The sequence below is a fragment of the Anas platyrhynchos genome, chromosome 1, assembly GCF_047663525.1.
Source record: "Anas platyrhynchos isolate ZD024472 breed Pekin duck chromosome 1, IASCAAS_PekinDuck_T2T, whole genome shotgun sequence".
Taxonomy (NCBI): domain Eukaryota; kingdom Metazoa; phylum Chordata; class Aves; order Anseriformes; family Anatidae; genus Anas; species Anas platyrhynchos.
The window spans coordinates 50,009,480-50,031,185 of NC_092587.1; the positions used below are offsets into that span (position 1 = coordinate 50,009,480).

General features: G+C 35.5%; 1 long non-coding RNA gene across 1 annotated transcript; it reads right to left on the reverse strand.

Annotated features, from left to right (window-relative positions):
• Positions 1 to 3,690: 3,690 nt before the first annotated feature.
• Positions 3,691 to 4,581, reverse strand: LOC140001429 (uncharacterized). The gene is made up of 2 exons (XR_011806647.1): positions 4,344 to 4,581; positions 3,691 to 4,243 (listed from the first exon to the last, which is right to left on the reverse strand). It is a non-coding gene; the product is annotated as an uncharacterized lncRNA (long non-coding RNA).
• Between the last annotated feature and the right edge of the window lie 17,125 nt (positions 4,582 to 21,706).

The following is a 21,706-nucleotide window of genomic DNA, read 5'->3' on the forward strand; positions in this document are numbered from 1 at the left end:
CACAGACACATAAAGTTTGGCACTGGAGTTCGAGTTTTTCCTTATTAACTACAGAAAGTTATGCAGTTCCCAATGCCTCCTACATGTTTAACTCAGCTACAGTCATTGTGAATTCTTTAAAAGAGTTAATGTCATTTGTAGTTTGATCTACACTGATCAACTGATTACTGAGCATGTAACTGATGCAAGGCATGGAAACATTTCTACAGTAAAAAAAAAAAAAAAAAGTGCACTTTAATAATGGTGTACAACAGAATTCCCAAGAAATATTTCAATTTAATAAAATATTTTGTTTCTGGGGAAAGAAAGAAGGAAAGAAAGAAGGAAAGAAGGAAAGAAGGAAAGAAGGAAAGAAAGAAGGAAAGAAAGAAGGAAAGAAAGAAGGAAAGAAGGAAAGAAAGAAGGAAAGAAGGAAAGAAGGAAAGAAGGAAAGAAGGAAAGAAGGAAAGAAGGAAAGAAGGAAAGAAGGAAAGAAGGAAAGAAAGAAAGAAAGAAAGAAAGAAAGAAAGAAAGAAAGAAAGAAAGAAAGAAAGAAAGAAAGAAAGAAAGAAAGAAAGAAAGAAAGAAAGAAAGAAAGAAAGAAAGAAAGAAAGAAAGAAAGAGAAAGAAAGGAAGGAAGGAAGGAAGGAAGGAAGGAAGGAAGGAAGGAAGGAAGGAAGGAAGGAAGGAAGGAAGGAAGGAAGGAAGGAAGGAAGGAAGGAAGGAAGGAAGGAAGGAAGGAAGGAAGGAAGGAAGAAAAAAAGGAGAAGGAAGGAAGAAAGAACATACTAGATGTATTTTTCTTTTTGGTACTGTTAGAAAAACTTAAACAAGAAAAGTTGCTTGGATTTCAAAGGAAATCCTTCAAAAATTCTAGTTTTATGGATGTTTTTTACATGAAGAAAATATCACATTATTATCAGTACTAAATAATATATTAAATATTAATTTTCTTCATATTACTCATATTCTTTTGTGGATACCACTAAAGCTGTGCAGATTTATATTGGTCGAAGTGTTCTCTTATTATGCCTTAAAAGACAGCTTGTGTGTATAAATCAAATGTAGAAATGATGGTCAGGAAATTGAGTTGAAATTAGGTAAAACTAGCTGAATTCTGCCTAGTAAGAGTATTGCTTTTCAAGAATATTGCCTTATCTGTGCCTCACACAGATAGAAAATCATGCAAGAAACTCACTTTTTGCTTGGGTCTCTACTCCTCTTTAAATTCTCTTGTGTTTACACAGCAGCTTATGTATACACTTTGAGGGCTGTAGAAGGCATTATACATCTTTTTATGCACTGGACAAAAATGGCATGATTAAATACAGGTTACAGGTACAAATAGAATTTAGCAACTTCTCTCTTTTTTTCTTTCTTTTTTTTTTTTTTTAGATAATTTATTTTTAAAAATAATTTAACAATTTTTAATTTTTCAGTGAAGTTTAGATGGACACTGATCAGTGAATTCACAGTTCAGTGAATTTTTAAATGTTACATCTTTGAATTCTTTTATTTTCATTCTTTTCACTCTATTGCAAAATATATGTGGGAGTTTCTCTTGAAGAAAAAAAAAAAAAAGAATAAAGGCTACATTTTCTGCAGAAAATGAGCATGCTCTTTCAAATGATTAATTTCTCTTAAGACTTGAAGAAGTAACAAAGAAACCATTGCATTCTTTAGTAAATTGTTGCAGTTGTTCCAGAGTAAATTTTTGTTTAAATTTTAAACTTTACTTTTGTGTTTGCTTTTCTCCTAGATTAAGAAACTGAATAGTTTCAGAAATCTAATTTCTTATTTATATATACAAAAGTAGACCAGAAATCACTTTCACTTTATTTATGAAAAAGTGAAAATCACTTTTCACTTCATATTAGTACAGAAGATTTTGACAAATTCTTTCAATTTCTAACCCTGAAAATATTAGGAGACAGCACATTCTAGGTACTGGATGCAAAATGAAAGTGGCATTTCTCTTTGGTGTTTAAGATCTTAACTTAAGTTAAGATCACCGTATATCTGTTTTTTCTCAGATTCTTTTTTTAAAAAAAGGAAAAAAAAAAAAAAAAGAAAAAAAAATGGATATTCAAAAAGAAGAAATATCATTTATATAAATCAAGTTTCCTGTTTACTTAGGAAAAGAGTCTAATTACTTCTAGTCTGCTCTAGAATTATTTTGGTCTTATTCTATGACTGATTTCATTGCTATTTATACACTAATGGAGGCTGGCTTGAGGGTTTTTGAAAACTTAGATGTGTTATACATGTATTCTAAACACAGGTTAAAAACACATGGTTGTTTTTGGCAGGAAAACACATTATATATTTGTGTATTAAATAAGTTTGCATAATAAGATGACATTAGGAAGGAAAAGAAAAGGAAAATTTATATTTACAAGATTCAACATTTCACTTAATGAATCTGGGCAGAAACGAAAAATGAAATAAAAATAATTGCACAAGTAGAAAGGTGAAATAATCATGATAGGACTGTACCTTGTGGTGTATAACAGAGTGAATTGTACTGGGGTCAAAACCTGCTCCACTAACATTTATAGCAAATTTCCCATTAACATCATTAGAATGTGGATATCAATATATGTGTTTTCATTCTTTCACAAAATCCAAGGACTGAACTAGAATCCATTTGACCTCATCCTCCCTAAGGTAACCTAAAGACATTAACATCTGTAGAGTAACAGGAAAACAGGTGGTACAATACCATATCTCACAGTTAATAGACTGATTTATAGAACATATGTCCAGTCACGGGTTCACAGCTCTGTATAGTTGTTATAAGCCATGAATTTCACAAGAAGAGATCAGTACCAGGCTAATCACACAACTTTCTCAACAGTTTGTGATATCTTCAAAATATTTTACTATCACCAGCCCCCTTCATCTCCACATGCCAGAACATGGTTTCATTTTCAAAATAAGAGAGGAAAGATGGGCATCCTTTTTCTTAGTGAAAAAAAGGTATAAAATGAAAGTGATATACTAGTCAAAGCATTGATGAAAAACGTAAACAAGAGATGTACAGGAGGAGAAATGACTTATAGATGAGAGTAGAAAATAAATAGAGAGGAATGTTTATATCTTTACCTTTTCTCTTTGTCTGACAATATCAAATTGCTTTTCCTTGTGTGATACCTTGCAATGTATAGTCTAACAAACTATTTCTAAAATAGCTATTTTTTTAAATATCATATAGTTCTTTTGTTTTATGAAATTGCTGAATTTGACAGTCAACATCCAAGCCAAAGCTTCAGCTACTTGCGTCTAAAAGGTGCAGAATATCTCCAAAAAGCTGTGGTTGGAGTTTCGACAAATCTCACTAGTTCTGTAGAAGAGATGAAATGCAGTGCCTCCATTAAGCAAAAACAAAATAAAATTGTAGGATAATCTCTTCTGATCCTAGGCACTACTCACTCATAACTTTGAAATGCTGACATATTCTACAATTATTGAGTTTCTTTTTCTTTATTTACTTTATATTTTCTGCTCCACCAGAAACTTTTTCCCTTCCCTTTCCCCTTCCCCTTTGTCGTGGTTCCGCTCGAGTGGGCAGCCAAGCTCCACCACAGCCGCTCTCTCACTCCCCCTCCTCAAAGAGGAATGGGGAGAAAATATGTGAAAGGGGCTCAAGGATTGAGATAAGGACGAGAAAATCACGCAATAATTAGTGTAACGGGCAAACCAGACTCAGCATAAGAAGACAGATAGTAAGATTTATTGCTCATTACTAACAAGCTAGAGAAATGAGAAACAAAGGAAAGAAACCAAAAGCACCTCCCCCCCCATCCACCCTCTTCCACCTCCTCCCCCCGAGCGGCGCAGGGGAACGGGGGAATGGGGGTTATGGTCAGTCTACAGCACTTCTTCTCTGCCGCTCCTTCTCGGTCACTCTCGTCCTCTGTGCTGTGGGGTCCCACCCACGGGATGCAGTCCTTGACGAACTGATCCTGCGTGGGCTTCCCACAGGCAGCTCTTGCAGAACTGCTCCAGATATGGGTCCGTACCACGGGGTCCATCCCTCAGGAGAAAACTGCTCCAACCTGGCTCCCCTACGGGCAGCAGCTCCTGCCAGATCACCTGCTCCTGCGTGGGCTCCTCTCCACGGGCTACAGGTCCGGCCCGGAATCTGCTCCGGCAGGGGTCTTCCACAGGCGGCAGCCTCCATCAGTGCAGGGCCACCTGCTCCACCGTGGTCTCCTCCACGGGCTGCAGCGTGGAACCCTGCTCCACCGTGGTACTCCATGGGCTGCAGGGGGACATCCTGCTTCACCATGGTCCTCACCACAGGCCGCAGGGGACTTCTGCTCCGGCGCCTGGAGCACCTCTCCCCCTCCTTCTACACTGACCTTGGCACCTGCAAGGCTGTTTCTCACTCCCTTGACTCTCCCGGCTGCTGTGTGTCGCAGCAGTTTTTTCTCTGTCTTAAATATGCTCTCACAGAGGCGCAAAACAACATCGCTTATTGGCTCAGATTTGGAAAACAATGGGGCCCTTCCCAAACATGGGGCAGCTTCTAGATCTTTCTCACAGAAACCACCCCTATGGCCCCCTGCTACCAAAGCCTTGCCACGTAAACCCACTACACCCTTCCCCTTCCTCTTTTATTTCCCCTTCCCCTTCCCTTTCCCTTTTGCAGAATTTAAGGCAAAAAGGGACAATGGCAGTTTTGATGCCTATTACATCTCATCATAGAAACATATGCATGCTTATTGTCAGCTTGTGAGAGACAGGGTTTCTCAGAGAAACTTTGACCACAGTTCTTCAAAGACAACTGGTGTTGATAGGCAGCCTGAACTCAAGCTAGCTTCCAGGCTCTGCAGACAGCTTTCTTCTTATTTGTGGCCAACCACATACCATGGGATGGATATGCAAAAGTGGATTGCCACTCTATCCGAACTTTCATTAGAGTAAAATGTGGGCATCTAAGTGGATAAATTAACCATTAGCCAATTTCATATAAAGAGACAGATACTAGAATGGATTTTCTTCCAAACTCAGTTAAGTGGGATACTCAAAGGGTAGCTTTGGCTCAAAGGCCAAATCTATGCCAAATCCATGCTTCAGAGTTTTGCTGGTTTGTAAGTCATGACTGTAAAAATAAATAAATAAATAAATAAAATAAAATTACATTTCTAACCAGTGTAAGGATGACAGAAAGGCACAAAGCAAAACAATATATATATACACATTTTTACAATTTCACTTATTTCATTTGCAAAAGCTATTTACCAAGTCATCCATAATGAAAATATGACAACAGAGAGACAGAGAAGATGTTCTCTTTAGACAATCTACTACGAGACTATGTTCTTCCAGAATTATCTTTGTGTGATTGAAGACATTGAGAACATGATTAGCAAATAATTTTTGGAGCATCAATTAGATAAAATATGAATCTCTACATTTAAGAACTAGTTAAAACCTGTTTTAAGATCTAAATGTACTTCTCATTATAATACATCTCCCAAAACAAAAAGCCTTTATTCAGGTACATAAAGAGGTGTAAATACATCACTGCAAAACTGGTTAAAAATTGTTAACATAGATAAGTGAGCATGGTTTCTGCTATCTCCTCCTCCCTCCCTGAGAAGGTTTTATTTCTCTCATTTTGAGAGCAATTTTTAAAGATGCCAACTAGTTTCATAAAATACTAGCTAGCAGTCTTTGAATCTCAAAGTGATCATCTGTATCATCTACAAAAAAATAAATGAAATTTACTAGATTGGAGATTATACATTTTACACATAATTTCCCTTTTTTTTTTAACTTTTTTTTTTTTCTTTTGAAAATTCATAGCTCATTAAGAAATGCTTGTAATTTATTTTCTTTCATTTAAGTAGCTGGATCCATTGCATGAGCAAGAGGGATATATTTTGCCAAGAAAGTGTATTGTGTAATATTGATGGCACTGATGGGAATACAGCTCCTTTACACTTATTAATATATTCTATTTTTCCTTTCTGGACACTTTCTTAAAACATAGAATTATCATGCAATTGGATCTTTTGTCAGTGTGTCTCCCCTGACTAGGAACCTGTTTTTCCACTTCTTGATTAATCATCACTTGTAAGGAAATGGACTTCTGCTCTATAAAAATAGTGGCCAAAAGTAATTTTATAAATGAAATTTACTGTAATTCATAGTTTATTTTATATTAAGAAAAGGCTAATAAAAAGTTACATAGTCATTTTCTATTTCCTATAAGCTACTGAAATCTGACATTATGTTGTTTTTTTGTTTGTTTGTTTGTTTTTTGTTTTCTTTTTAATTGTCATAAAAAATGAAAAGCATTAAATTACTCTTAAAAAATGATTAGGCCATTACCAAGGCCCTTGTGAAGCTAACAAAAAACTTCAGCGACTTCTCAGTACAGAAATTTCTACCCATATTATAGAAAACATGAAACCAATGGTCTCTAAGTACTAAAATACTAGTTTAGAAAGCCTAATTTGTTGTAAATCAGACTAAATTAGAACTTAAAATAAGAACATTGCCACCTTGCACTTCGCACAACATTGCTGCATCCTAACAGCATGTAAGCCATCATAAGATTTAGAGCTCAGCTCAATCAGGGACAAGAAAATTAGAAATAAATTGAGAAGAATCAATACAAAGTGTTGTCTGGCATAATGAAACAGTCCTTAGGTAGAAAATCTATTTTATTTCTCTCTCAGCAGCTGCACTCTTTGACAATCTCTGACCCTGCCCAGTACACAGTAAGGTTATTTATTTTACTGAGAAAAAAAAAATAAAAGTGGAGTTACATCTCTTACATTACAGAAATACTGTTTTATTGATCAATAAAGTGGTTAAACAATTTAGGTTTGTTGTTGTTGTTAAAGATATTTGTATGATGGAATTCAAAATGTTCCTCTTACCACTGAACATTCAGTATTGGGCATGTAACACTAGGTTCTTTCTTTCCTTTCTTTTTTATTTATGCCAAGGACTAAGGAGTGACTGTCTATGTGGGATATTTAATTTAGAAAAGTGCATCACTCTTGCCTCTTTGTGACTCTCTTTCAGTACCTTCCTAGGTGCTGAAAATTCTACTTCAGCACTTACCCACAAGTAGTTTAATCTATAGCTAGGACTACAGACCATAATTTCAAATCTATTTTTATGGGTATTAGGGTGTTCTTAACAGCTTAAGATGTTCTTTATGGGCTGAACTTGGAAGTCTTTCCAGACTGCTATTGACTGGCCCTGTACCTAACTGTCAGAAATTGTTCAAATTTGTGGGGATGCTTCTCTCCCTTTTGTATAGTATACAAATGTGAAAAGCTTTCTTCAATTTTCTCTCCTGACAGAAGGCCATTAAAACTTAACCCAGCCAAGAGGACCATATTTGCCAAACTGTGCTAAATTTAAGCACCCTCCATCATAAAATAACAGAATGGCTGAGGTTGGATGGGACCTCTGGATGTCATCTAGCCCAACTCTAGTCCTGCTCAAGCAGGGTTACCTAGAGAATGTTGGTCATGACCATGCTCAGATGGCTTTTGAAGATCTACTAGGAAGGAGATGTCACAGCCTCTCTGGGCAACTTTTGCCAGTGCTCAGTCACCCTCAAAACAAAAAACCATTTCCCGATGTTCAGACAGAATCTCCTGTGCTCCAGTTTGTGCCCGTTGCCTCTTGTTCTGTGATGGTTTCCCCCCAAGCCTTCTCTTTTCTCAGAGTCAGCAGTCCCAGTTCTCTCAGCCTTTCCTTGTAGATGTGCCTAATCCATTTTTTTTTCCAGTCCCTTCATCATCATCATGGCTCTACAGAAATCCAGTGTGTCCATGTCTTTTGTACTGGGGAGCCCCAGACTGGACACAGTACACCCAATGTAGCCTCAACAGTGCTAAATAGAGGGGAAAGATCTCTTTGGATGGCAGTACAACCATCTGGTACATCAGTGACTCCCTCCAGTTTTGTGTCATCAGCAATCATGCTGAGGGTACCCTTGGCTCCACCACTCAAATCATAAATGAAGATGGTAAACGGAAGTGGATCCAGTATTGACCCCTGGGGTCATATCACTCATTCCTAGTTTCTGTCCTCCAATAAAAGATAAGGGAAAGGAGGAATGGGGGATGGGACATTCGTTATTCGTGCCACTGATCACCACCATCAGGACCTTGCCACTCAGCCAGTTTTTGATCCACCTCACTGTCTGCCAACCCAGCCCATACATCTAAAAGTTGTGAGTATCTTATGGAAGAGAGAATGAAAGAACTTACTGAAGTCCGGGTAGACAATATCCACTGTTCTCCCCTCATCCATCACTTTATTATATAAGCTTACTAGGTTGGTCAGGCATGAAGAGATTCTTGTACCTCATGCTGTTCAGGACTAGCTGTTCCTTCACCTTCTAAAGGATTGAGATGAGGCTAATGTAACCCCCTTATAGCAGGTTTGGCTAGGATTGGGTTAACTTTACTTTTAGTAGTCCATATAGTGCTGTGCTTTACATTTATAGCTAGAACAACATTGATAATGCACAAATGTTTTGGCTATTGCAGTGTTCATACAGTGTCAAGGTTGTAATTCTCTCCTCCTCAGGGTCCACAAGACTGGGAGTGAGCAAGAGACTGGAAGGGGATGTAGCTGAGATAGTTGACCCAAACTGGTCACAGGGATATTCCACACTATATGATATCGTGCTTAGCAATAAAAGCTAAGGGAAAGGAGGGATGGGGGCATTCATTATTGTTTGGTTTCTGAAGTAACCTCTTCATGCTGAGGAGAAGGAGTGAGAGAATGGTTTGATGAGCACCTAGTGGCCAGACAAGGTTAACCCATCATATCTCTCTAGGTCCTTATCTCACAAGAGTCATCCTTCTTGTGGGAACTACCAAAAATTACAATACTCTGGGACAAGGAGTATTACACAAATACAAGTGTGTATTCCTGAAGGAAAAAGGCTCTTCCACCTAGTGCTTATTCTTGTAAGAGGATGAATCATGGATTTTGGCCTCCAGCTCCTGGTATTTTTCACTTCTGAAGAATTGTGCAGGCACTAGGTTCCAGATTTAGGATGTAGCTATTTATGGAAGGAACAGTTTCATATTCTTCTTGGTACAAGTGGCCGACTTGTACCAACTATGGGAGAGAGCACACTCATTTCTGTAAGTCCTAGAAGACCTCTAGAACAGTGTAAGTCCTGCATCACTTCTCTTGCAACAAATATATATGCACTTAGATAGATATTCAACATAAACTACATAACAATAATTGTATAAGAAAATAAGGTCAGGGACACTTTATGCACTGAATGCCATAACTACAGTGCAATAGAGCTTCACTTAGTTTTGCATTGTCTTCTTCCCAGTTTAAGTCATTTCTTACTCTAGTTTTGTTTTATTTGGTTTTGTTTCCCCCCTTATACGGTGTAGCTCTGTCTTTAAATTTCAAATCCCATGAGGTGGAAGAAATTGGGCTTAGGTTTCTTACATTACTATGAGCACCTTAACCTCTACAGGGTTGTAGACAAAGGGAGAATTGTAAAATAGGAACAAAGGAAGAAATACAACTTAAATCTAAACTGTCCATTTAAGAATGGGCACAAGTTACTTAAGTTTCCAGATGCACAAAAGCACTCTGTGCTTATAAAAAAGGCACATTACACAACAGAGTTCAGAGTTGAAAATATGTCCCGTTTCTTTTTGTCTAGCTCTAGAATCTTCATAGTATATTCTGTATCCTATGGCATCTTGTTCAAAATGGGGGCTCTTTTGAATTCTGTTCAGAACTGTCTTAACTCTAGACATGTCATAGTTCATTTACACAGATAAGATGCATTTTCAATAAAGTTCCAAGGACAAGATATTTGAAAATAGGATGTTGCATCACTACTACATTGATTCATTATTCCCTTTCTTAGATTTAGTTCATGGAGCTTAAAGAAATCATTAAGTGCATTTATTGCTCAGAGCTGCCATAATAACCATATTATGAAATCTGCTTGCAGAGGTTAAAAGAAGTCCTTCTTTATTTTTAATTCTTTCCTCTAGTCTTGAGCCAGCAATAAAGCTGTCAGTCAAATTTCCCTGACCACCACCAATATCTGAAATAAAAGCAAGAATACCTATTTTAAGGTTCTGCAACATAATAATTGATCTTTCTCCTGCTGGAGCAATTTGAATCTCTTATTACTTCAAAAGTGACTATTTTAATATTTAGGTTGCTGTTGTTAGAACTCTAGAATATGTTAAGGATTTGCTAGATTAGCAGCATTGAAGAACCTAATGACTCATACAAGTTAAAGTTTCTTAAAGGGAATTCAGGATGAGTATGAATTGAGAACTATTGCTGTAGGTTTTCATTTCTTAGTATACACCAAAGCTATCCTGAACTTTGCAAATATGATTGTCTAGAATTCAACTACAAAAGTAGATGATCATTTTACATCAATGACTGTAAAAGACAGTTTTCCTATGCTTGTTCTAATCTTTTGAGCTATATCTCAATAAAAGTGCTTGCATTAAGTAGTTCATGTTTGCTAAAATATCAACAATAGAGTTAGTCTAGGAAATGGGAAATGATTTTACCAAAAGCATCATCACAGAAAATATTTATGGAAAGTTCTGATGTGGTCCAATCTTTTTTATTATTATTATTATATTTATTTTTATTTTTTTTTATTCTTCTACTAGTTTATCCAAGAAATCTGCATACATTTTTAATCCTTACTGAAAATATGCAAATCTGAAAGCAATAATATCTGATAATTTTAGTATTAGGTATTAAAAACAGAAAGTTCTATGGCCATCAGCAAGGTAGAATTTATTTTATTCTGCTCTTTGCAAAGTCATAAAAAAAAGAAAAAAAGAAGAAAGAATGAATAATACTCTTTCAGCTATAGAATTGTGATGAAATAATACTACTGTAATACCTTAGCTGTGGGTGAGAATGGAAACCATCTGCTTAATTTTCATTCTCTTAGCAAACCCCCTGAGATACCACCTCTTTCTCAGCTACTCAGAAACAGGTCATTACTTTCTCTAACATCTAAGCCACCATCTGCTAAGAAATTTTATCTGTCTGTACGTTTCTCTTCTTTCCATGCAAATAACAATAAGCAACATTTCTCAGGATTATTTCAGATACCTGCTACCAGAAATTATGAATGTAAAATGTTAAAATACTGCCTTATATTTTTTATTTTATATATCCAAATGTATCTATGGATATAACAGGAATTCAAATAATATAACAAGTGATTAAAATGTGTTGCTAAAGCAGTATATTTCTACCATATACTGTTTTTTCTCCTTCTTTGTGGTTCATTGTTCATCTTTCCTGTCTCAACAGATGATGTTTTCTTTTGTCTGAAAATTGCAGAGCTCAGGGTAAATATAAGAGTTTTCTCATCTTTAATTTCAGGATTATTTTTTATTTTTTTTTAACATATAGCTTCAATTTGTTTTTAATTCTACTTTTACTTCATTTGATTTCTGTGTATTTTTTCTTTTTTTGCTTTAATATATTTATAGAAATTCAATCATTTTTTTTTCCAAGTGAATCAGGGTTTATATTCATTCAATGAAAGAATGTGACTCAGTTTGGTCTCACTGAGAAATATTTTATCTTTCTTTCTATCTATCTATCTATCTATCTACCTACCTACCTACCTACCTATGTACCTACCTACCTATCTATCTCAGTTTCTGCATTTACAATTTTTAGAACAATAATAATTTCTCTCTGTGACCAGTACTTAATGTTGGTATCCATACTTCTGCGTAGCTAACAGTTACAAAAAATACTTGCCCTTCACATTCCAAATGCACTTAATGACAACTTACTATAAATTTTCTTTTTGAATGAAGATTCTGAGGATTTACTTACTGCTCACATTTATAGGTGTTCTAATGAAGGACAGAACAATGGAAGCAGTCAAACTAATGATGTGTTATCACCTGGCAACATGAGAAACCTGTAACATTTTTAATAGAAGAGACTAGATTAATGCTGTTTCAACCATGAAGAGTTGGGAATCAATTTCAATGCTAATCAGTGGTTTGAAGAATAGGTTAGTAATTCAGTAAATGCCATTAACCTTTCAAACACTGACACTACATGAAGCTTCCCACAGAGGTATAAAACAGTGTGCAGCTGTGATCCAAGAAAATACAATACGAAAAATGTATCGAAGAAATTCTCAGTCTATTTTATGGCAAAATAATCCTCTGAACAATCGTACTTAAAAAGTAAAAACAAAGCAAAACCTTTTCTATTAACAACAGAAATAATATCTCCAATAAAAAGTTTATTTTTGAGTTTTCTGAAATATGATTTTATTTTTAATGCAAATTACATAATTTCACTGGCATTACACTTGCTTTCCAAAATTTGATGGGATTTTTACACCTTCATAGCAAATTGGTGTATTAGAAAAAGTGTGTGATCTCTTCAGAAATGCTGTGCCTACATGATCATCGAAATATGTAAGAGATTATTATGAGCTTTCTCACCAGTGTCAATAGAAATGGTCCAATCACAACAAAAAGGTACCATAAACACAGTGCTCCCTTTAATGATACCTGCAAGAGTGGAAAACACATTCTTCAACATTACTTCAAGACAAAAAAATATATTCTCTCACATGAGACCACAAACTCCACTGATACTGGAAAAAAATGGGTTACCTACTGTAACAGTCACAAATATTGACTCTTTACACCACTGGAAAAGAGAGGGGTCTAGATAGTGATCACAACCAACTCAAAATTTTCTTACAGTCTTAAAATATTTTGTCTTATATGCGACTTGTTCAAGTATATAAAAATGCAGGCAAATAGTAGTGTAATTTTTAAAATAACTCTCCTGTATTTGAAAAGATACAGAGTAGAGAGTGTGTACTCATAGATGGGCAGTATGCATTGATGTGAACTGGGCAGTATATAATACATGTCAGAATTCACAGTGTTTTCTATTGTGCTCAATGTGCTAATATTAGATATTATTAAATATTTTTAATAGTAAATATTAAATATACTTCAATATTATACTGGTATTAGCATTTTCACCTATCATTTTGCTTTTAATCCTCCAAATTATGTAAATTATTTTGCAACTCACATTCTATCCATAAAAAATAGTTCTGTGACCTTGCAGAAGAAAATAGAAACCTTAATTCTCTTCATATAAGCATATAGACCTTGAAAATAGAAACCTTAATTTCTCCTATGCTATTTAATGTTCAATCAGAATAGTGAGATGATGACATATTGCACAAGCTTTTTTAGTCCTGGCATTCCATCATTTTGAAAGCATTGTTGATACAATCAATGATGATAAATGATTCATCTTACTTAATTGGGCTGAAGAAAAAGTGAGATACTTCCAACAAAACTATTTTAAAAGGATTTAATGCTTAGATTTTTCTAGCCTTCTTCATTTTTACATATGTTAGCATTTCTTTCAATCTCTATCCCCATTAAGACAGATATATTAATATTTCATATGTCAAAGAGAAAAAAAAAATATCCCTCAAGTGCAGATTGCATTAAGTGAAATAACACAGAATTTGGGTAAATATGCACCACAGTTTCATCACCTGTAGATAGATACAAAATTTAGGTTGTCTGTCTTCCAGCTGTGATTTCAATTACATTAAAAAATCACTGCATATGTAGTATCATATATATATATATATTACATATAATTGACTAGGTACTTATTACTTATTTATAGTTATTATTGATTTGAATTGGAGGTATTGCACACTGAAAACATTATAGTTTATACATATTCTTAAAGAGCTCCATACTATGAGAAAGAGACGTGGGAGCAGAGGAAAAGTGTGAGAAAGAAAGTGGCAGAGACAAAGTTTTATTAACTGATCAAAATACACATTTGTTTAGTTTTGTTTTTTATTTTATAATTACATAATTCTAAAATAATTGTATAGTATTCTATAATATTTTTTCTTTTAAATTACTATATAATTGAATTAAATTATTTTTCTCCAAGTTGAGTCTGTTTTGCCCATGATCGTATTTGATGAGCCATCTCCCTGTCCTTATATGAGCTTTTTCATCAGATTTTCTCTTCCTGTCCCTATGATGAGAGGGAGGGAGTGGCTTGGAGGGCATCTGGCAACTAGCCAAGGTTAACCCACCACACACAGACAGGAAATCAGTGAATAATGAAACAGGGAGGACACCAGAATGTAACGTACAAATGACTGAAAAGAATAGTAGTAATTCAGAGCAATGGAAGGCTGAACACCATGTGGAATTTAAGATTCATAAAAACTGAAATACTGTTAAATTTGGGCTTTCCAGCCATGCTTCCTACAAAGAAAGTTTTTCTATTACCAACTCTCATAATACAAAAAATATATATTTTGAATTGAGTGATATCAACTAGGATGGAGAGCTCACCATCAATCAAAAATATTCTGCACCTAACATGCATTCTGCACGTTGTCAAATGACAGAATGACAGAACAATGCATTTCAAGGGAAGAGCTGATGTGTTTTTTTTTTTGTTTTTTTGTTTTTTTTTTTGAAAACACTTTAGGTAGATAAACTACCAGAAGAATTTTTGAAGTGAGTAGCTACTGAAATAATGATGAAAAAATTAGCCAGAGGATGGACCAAAGGAATATTTATGTTCATTGTATGTAGGAATTCTGACAAATTGCAACATCATTCCCACTCAGTATTGTACATGACAGAGTTAAAGAATCATAGAATGGCCTGGGTACAAGTGCCACGAAAATCTAGTTTCAAGGAGAAAAAACAGATCAAAATAAGAATGCTCCTTATATCATTAAAAAAGGTGGTGTATATCATTAATCATGTGTTTTCATTTCCAATTCCAAAGTTTTCACTTATTGCAGGCATAGCTAACTTCAAATGATACTGTAGATGTAATAACTTTAATATATCAAATTAATACAATATAGGTGTTCACTCACCGGAAAAAATATATTTCCCCTGGAATGGTCATCTTTTAATTAGCCTCATAAGTATAAGAATATACTTAAGATATTCATAAGTATAAGAATATAAGAATAAGCTATACTTTTCCACAGACAGAAAAACAATCCCATCAAAATTGGAGACATTAAATGGAAAGTGAAAATATGGAATATCCATGAACTTCAAAAAAGTTAAATATGCCTATTTTGAAGTTATAATCAGATGTTAGAAGTAAAAATAGAATGGTAGTAGCGTTAAAAAGTCAGTCATCTGAGATCATGTATCTTCAGCTTCTTTGAAAGAAATCGCAAAGCACGTAGAATTGCTAACTCTCTAACTGAGATTTTTGAAAATAAAATAAATAAAGTGAAAAGTATGGTGAATTGAAATAGATAAAATTTCTCTGAAATTGAATGGAATACATGAAATATATTCTTGGCAAAGAGTGTGATTGATTAATATTGCTTATCTACTAACTTTGGACAGAACTGTCTTTATTAATTATGCTGATAAAAGACATAGCCCAAGATGTTGGTTGAAATACTGAGTTCAATGCAGAATAATAAATAGCAAGAGTAATAACAATTACTCTTACTTGTTATCTCAAGAGTAATAACAATTACTCTTACTCTTAAGAATACAAATAGTGTTGTAAGGTAAATGTTTTCTTCAGATACGTTACGTCAGGTTATTAAAACAGTGTAAATAAGGAGGCAAGATCATCCAGAACAGGATGGAAAAATTCCTTTTTAAGTATAATTTGGATACCATTTTCCCAGACATGCCCTTCATGATCTCCTCCATGATTTGTCCTGGTCTTTAAGAGCTGGATATTTATTTAATTACTAATTTATTTTTTTTTTTTTTTTTTTTTTTTTTTTTTTTTTTTTTTTTTTTTTCTTTCTTTCTTTCTTTCTTTTTGGTTCATTAAACTTGTTTTGGAGCCAGAATATAGAGGTGGGGAATTAATGTCTCACAGACAGAAAATTAATTTTTAAAAAATCTAAGCTGTGGCCAAAGTTTGTACTGTGATTTTTCCTAAGGAAGTAAATATAGTTTTTAAAGTACAATCCTAAAACAATGGTATCTATGTCCTCACAACATGGAATAACTAATTATTTTGAAAACCAGCATTAGTTTGTATGTTGGCTTATAGTCAAGGTTTATTTATAATACAAATAAATATGCAGTATATATGATAAGGATATACAGCGAGGATATAGGGTGAGAAAAATAACCTGTTCTAGTACTAAATGAATGTGCTATCTGTAAATGCATGGATGTTAAGAGATGCACACAATTATTTTTTATAGAAAATAATACTTGGAGATAATGAAATGTTGAGGTAAACAAGTCACTCTCAAAATGAACTAACAGTGATGTTTTTCTTGTTCTAAGGTTCGTTATTTCTATCTATATTACTTAGTTACAAGCTGTCAGTAATTTTTATCTTTTCTTTAACTTCTTTTTTCCTTTGCCTAAATTAGAGACAGACAGAATGCATTTGCTTGTACATGAGAGATCTCTTGAACTCTACTGAAAACCATTCTTCTCTAGATCTTAATATTGGTTTGTGTAACTATCTTATTATCTATTTTATGTACATATTTCTTTGTTATTTACTCCTAAACTAGGTTCAAGCTAGCATGTTTTCTCCAGTTAGTTATATTAAAATTTGTTTTATTGGGCTCCCTCAGAAAAACATTGTAACTGGTTTCCAATACTTCATATCAGAGATTGTTCTTCCCATCTTCTCATCTCCTGAAAAACAAACAAACAAAAATCTGTCACTTGTAATACAGGTTAAAAGTTTACCAATAATATAACATTAGTCTTTTAAGTTGTTTTAAAGATCTCTCAGTAGGTTATTTGGCAACTTCAGGACAAGTGATGACAATACGTAGCAGAACATGATGACAGATTTCACACTCTATTAATTGTTTTTAATGAGGTTGATCCAGAACTATATCCATGCACTGAGCTTCAGTTCCTAATTGCTCGCAATTTGCCCCAAACTCTTAGATTTTGAGCTTGCTCTTTAAAAGTTCCTTTTAGTTTGCATATGATTTCTATTAACATTGTTGTTCAATCAGAATTGTTCTTCCTAACACATAAAACAAAAGCAAAGGTAAATATCATTCAGATCTTAATGAGATTTCTTCAAAACAGATAATAGAGGAAGGTTTTTCTTGCTTTTAGTGCACTAAACTGGACTTTGAAGGGATTGTGTTCATTTCTGTTCACACCATAAACTTTGATTGCCTTTATCTGGGGTTGCGGGCTATTTAGATATTATAGGATCACAGAACGACTTGGGTTGGAAGGGACTTCAAAGAAAATCTAGTTCCAGCCCCCCTGCTATAGGCAAGGATGTCACCCACTTTGCTCAGTGGGTGACTTTGCTCACCCAGTTTGCTCAGGGCCTCATCTAACCTGGCCTTGAACACCTCCAGGGATGGAACATCCATAACTTCTCTGGGCAACCTATTCCAGTGCCTCATCATCCTCTGAGTGAAGAATTTCCTCCTAACCTCTAATCTAAATCTCCCCTCTTTTAGTTTAGATCTATTCCCCCTTGTCCTGTCAATATCCGATTGAGCAAAAAGGTTACACTCCATCTTTTTTATAAGCCACCTTTAAGTATTGAAAAGCTGCAATAAGGATCACCCTGGAGATGAACAGCTCCAGCTCTCTCAGCCTTTCTTCATAGGAGAGGTGCCCCTTGATCACCTTTGTGGCCCTCCTCTGGACCTGCTCTAACAGATCAACATCTTTCTTGTGCTGGGGACCCCATACCTGGACACACTACTCCAAGTGGGGCCTCACAAGGGCAGAGCAGAGGGGGACAATCACCTTCATTGACATGCTGGCCCCTCCTCTCTTGATGCAGCCCAGGATGCAGTTGGCCTTCTGGGCTTCAAGTGCACACTACCAGCTCATGTCAATCATTTCATCTACCAGAACACTCAAGTCCCTCTCTGCAAGGCTGCTCTCAATGACTTCTTCTCCCAGTCCGTGCTCATGTTTGGGATTGCCCCGATAATTTTTTTAACAAACAAATAAATAAATAAAGCTGTAGGAAAAAGGAAAACATATATTAATTTTTGTAAGTTCTTGTGTTTTACCTCAGCATGTTCCAATGCACATCATGATTCAAAGTCTCTTTAAATTAATGAGCAGTTTTGCATTAATATAGTGGATTTTGTATTATATGCTAGGAGATTGTTTTACTGGGAACAGCATCAAAGAGAAGCTCTGACTGAATTCTTTAAGTAAGAAAGAAGGAAACTGTGATGCTGGAAAAGATTGTTAGGCTGTCTAAAATTCCATTGATATACATGCAAAATATAGAGAAACTTTTCACATAGCAGTGGATGGAGCAATTCAAATTGAAGTCATGCCAGTTTTTATCATCTGAGTCTCTGGCCCTTTTAACTTTAAAGATGAGTACCACATGTTAAGATTTATGTTATAAGAAATATATAAATTCTAAACTTAATATTAACTTTTAATGGAATGTTCTATTAAACTAAGTAGAACACTAGAACATTTAATTTAATTATCACAGTAATTTAATTATCACAGGGTTTACGGGGCAAGGTTTTGGTAACAGGGGGCTGCAGGTACTCTGCCTCTGTGAGCAGAGCCCAGCAGCTGCCCTGTGTCAGATCAGAGCCAGTTCCAGCTGGCTCCAAAAGTGCCCTGCTGCTGGCCAGAGCCAAGCCAGTGAGTCATGTTGTTTGAGTCTCTGTGAGAGCATATTTAAGAAAAAGAATAACTGCTGTGCAACAGCAGTTAGGAGAGTGAGAAACATCCCCACAGACACAAAGGTCAGTGCAGAAGGAGGGCAGGAGGTGCTCCAGGTGCTGGAGCAGAAGTTCCCCTGCAGCCTGTCTCCCTGCAGCCCATGGGACCCACAAGGAGCAGATCTCCACGCTGCAGCCTGTGGAGGAGCCCCCGGTGGAGCAGGTGGATGTGGCCTGGAGGAGACTGCGGCCCATGGAGAGCCCTCACAGGAGCAGGGTTTCTGGGGGAAGCTGCCGCCCTCCCGTGGGGGACCCGTTCTGGAGCAGTTTGCTCCTGGGGGATAGATGGACACCGTGGTACATACCCATGTGGGAGCAGTTCTTGAAGAGATGCTGCTTGTGGGAAGCCCACACAGGATCAGTTTAGGAAGGATGGCATCCCGTGGGAGGGACTCCATGGGGAGCAGGGGCAGAGAGTGACTGTGAAGGTGTAGCAGAAACAAAGCATCAGGGACTGACCACAGACCTCATTCCCCATGCCACTGCACTGCTCGGTGGGAGGGATGGGGGGAAGGTGTTTTTAGTTTGCGTTTAGTTTCTCACTGTTCTAGTAGGTAATAAATTATATTAATCTCCCTGCGCTGAGTTTATTTTGCCTGTGACAGTAATTGTTGAGTGATCTCCCTGTCCTTATCTCAACCCTTGAGCCTTGAAAGGGAAAGCCTTCAAGGCTCAAGGGTTCAATATTTTCTACCCCCTTTCCTTTGAAAGTGGGAGTGAGAGAGTGGTTGTGCTGGAGTTCAGCTGGCCAGCACAGTAAAACCACCAGACCTGGTAATGATCTTATTGTTCTTCAAGTACATGTTTATCACTGTCCTTCCTGAACTTTACTGATATAAAGTTGGAAACATATTTTCAACTCAGAAATTCTGTATTTCATGTTCAGAAATCCCAAGTGCAATTGTTACCCTTCCTTTGCACATAAGACTGTGATAACCCATATGGAGAGAGTAAATAAGCTACCACAAGTTTAGATAATTACTCAAATGGGAAATATTAATGAAAGAATGAAAACATTCTGTTTCAGCTTCTCCCGACATGCATTTTTTTCTATGTTCAGTTTATTCTTTAAAAGAAAACAAATGAAAAGTGAGTCTGTTAGTTTGAGATTCTGAAAAAGTTTCAAAACAAGATTTTGTTTGTTTGTTTCATTTTGTTTTGAACTGAACTTATTTTCAGTATTAAGACATTTTTATACTTACTGAAAAATGTGTAAAGAATCTTTGTATTTTTGGAGTACTTATACTCCTGGAAGGTAAAGACCTTTTCAAAAGAACAGACCACTTTTTATATTTCAGAAATACTTTTAAACCTTGTGTTAAATTTCTCATCAGTTGCCATCTCCATCAGAATCAACAGCTTGTGTAAGCAACGCTGGCACATTTCAAAGGGGTTTTACACTTACCTTATGCTTTCTGAAAACCATTCACTCTTTCTAGAAGGCTGTAAAAATATTAAGAATAACTGAAAAGTCATACAAAAGAATATTCTGTTTGATTCCAAAATATCACTTACCTCCAGTTCCCTTTTCTGCTTCTGTACAGAGATGTTTCATCAGAGCTTATCCCAACAAGTATTTTAGATCCTATTTGCATTCATAGCATTAGAAAAATAAATCATTTCTAGAAGAAAGGATTTCACACCTCATACTTTGAGTCTATGTGGTAGGCGTTCAGTGTAAGATCTTGGGAAATTAAACTCTTTCATTTTAGTAATGCAACTTTTGTCAGATTTTTGTTAGATTTTTTTTTTTCAAAAGTCATAGCATAGGAAAAAAAAAGAAAATGTGAAGATAATACATCATGTACAATGATAATTATGAATGTATTCATTTACAGTGCAGAAAATTTAGACAATTCACAGCTTCCAGGTATATTTGTGGATGACCAAAACAGTGTTATGTCTCAGAAAAGATCTTACATCAATCAGCTGTAATCAATAGGTCTGGAAGGGCATGTCTGCTCTCTCCTTCTCCATGGATAGGGCTGGTGGCTGTCATGGCTGAGGTGAGAGAGAGATAGAAGGAGGGTTAATGTGGGGTGACTACTTGCAAATGGCGATTCCTCTTTCTTCACAGCATTTTCAACCAATGTAGCGTACAGGGCTTTGTTCTACATTCAGGGTCAAAGGTTTTGTAGGCAAATATTAGGAAAACCACTACTACATTTACTAACAGGACAAGAAGATGAAAGATCTATCCATGATAGATCCATGATACATCTTTCCATGATGAACAAGTAATTTGTCTGTGGAAATTATGTCAATGATCAGAAATTATTTTGATAAGATAGGACCTATTAGTTCTTCTAGTTTTTCTGTACTGAACAACTCCAGAAATAACAAGAAGATGTCACAATTTTGTGGTGACAAAAAGTTAAGCATTTGTTAATGCACCACCCCCTTGGCCTGTGATTTATATCCTTGCACTCTATGGTTATTTGCAATCATTTCCACACAGAGCTTGTTTACATGGTAGGCATCTAGTTCTGGTAGGTTATTTGAATTATTAAATTCTCTTAAGTCAAATTATCAGCATTTGCTAATTATTATAATTCCAGAGTTATGCTGCCTTTCTTATGAAGCAAAATCTTTTCTAATATAATTATGTTCTCACCCAATTGTTTTGTGGTTTTCTTCCATTATTAACAGATAATAACATCACAGCCTCTGACTCAATGAAATATAACATATATTCAAAACAATCTTCTGATTCCAAGCAAAATTATTAGACATATTTTTTTATGCTTGTATTTTTCTCAGAGTTAAACAAAGAAACAAACAAAAAATGTTCCCAAGCTTAGTACTGGTATACATGCACATTAACAATACATTTGCTCTCAAAATATTTTGCCAGACCTGCCTCCACAAATAATTCTACCAAATCAAAAGTGTTTTATAAAATTATCACAAGAGCATTATGTGGTCTCAGTTCACAGCATTTATATTTTTTGCAAGATAAAAAGAAATGGAGCCTTCTTTGAG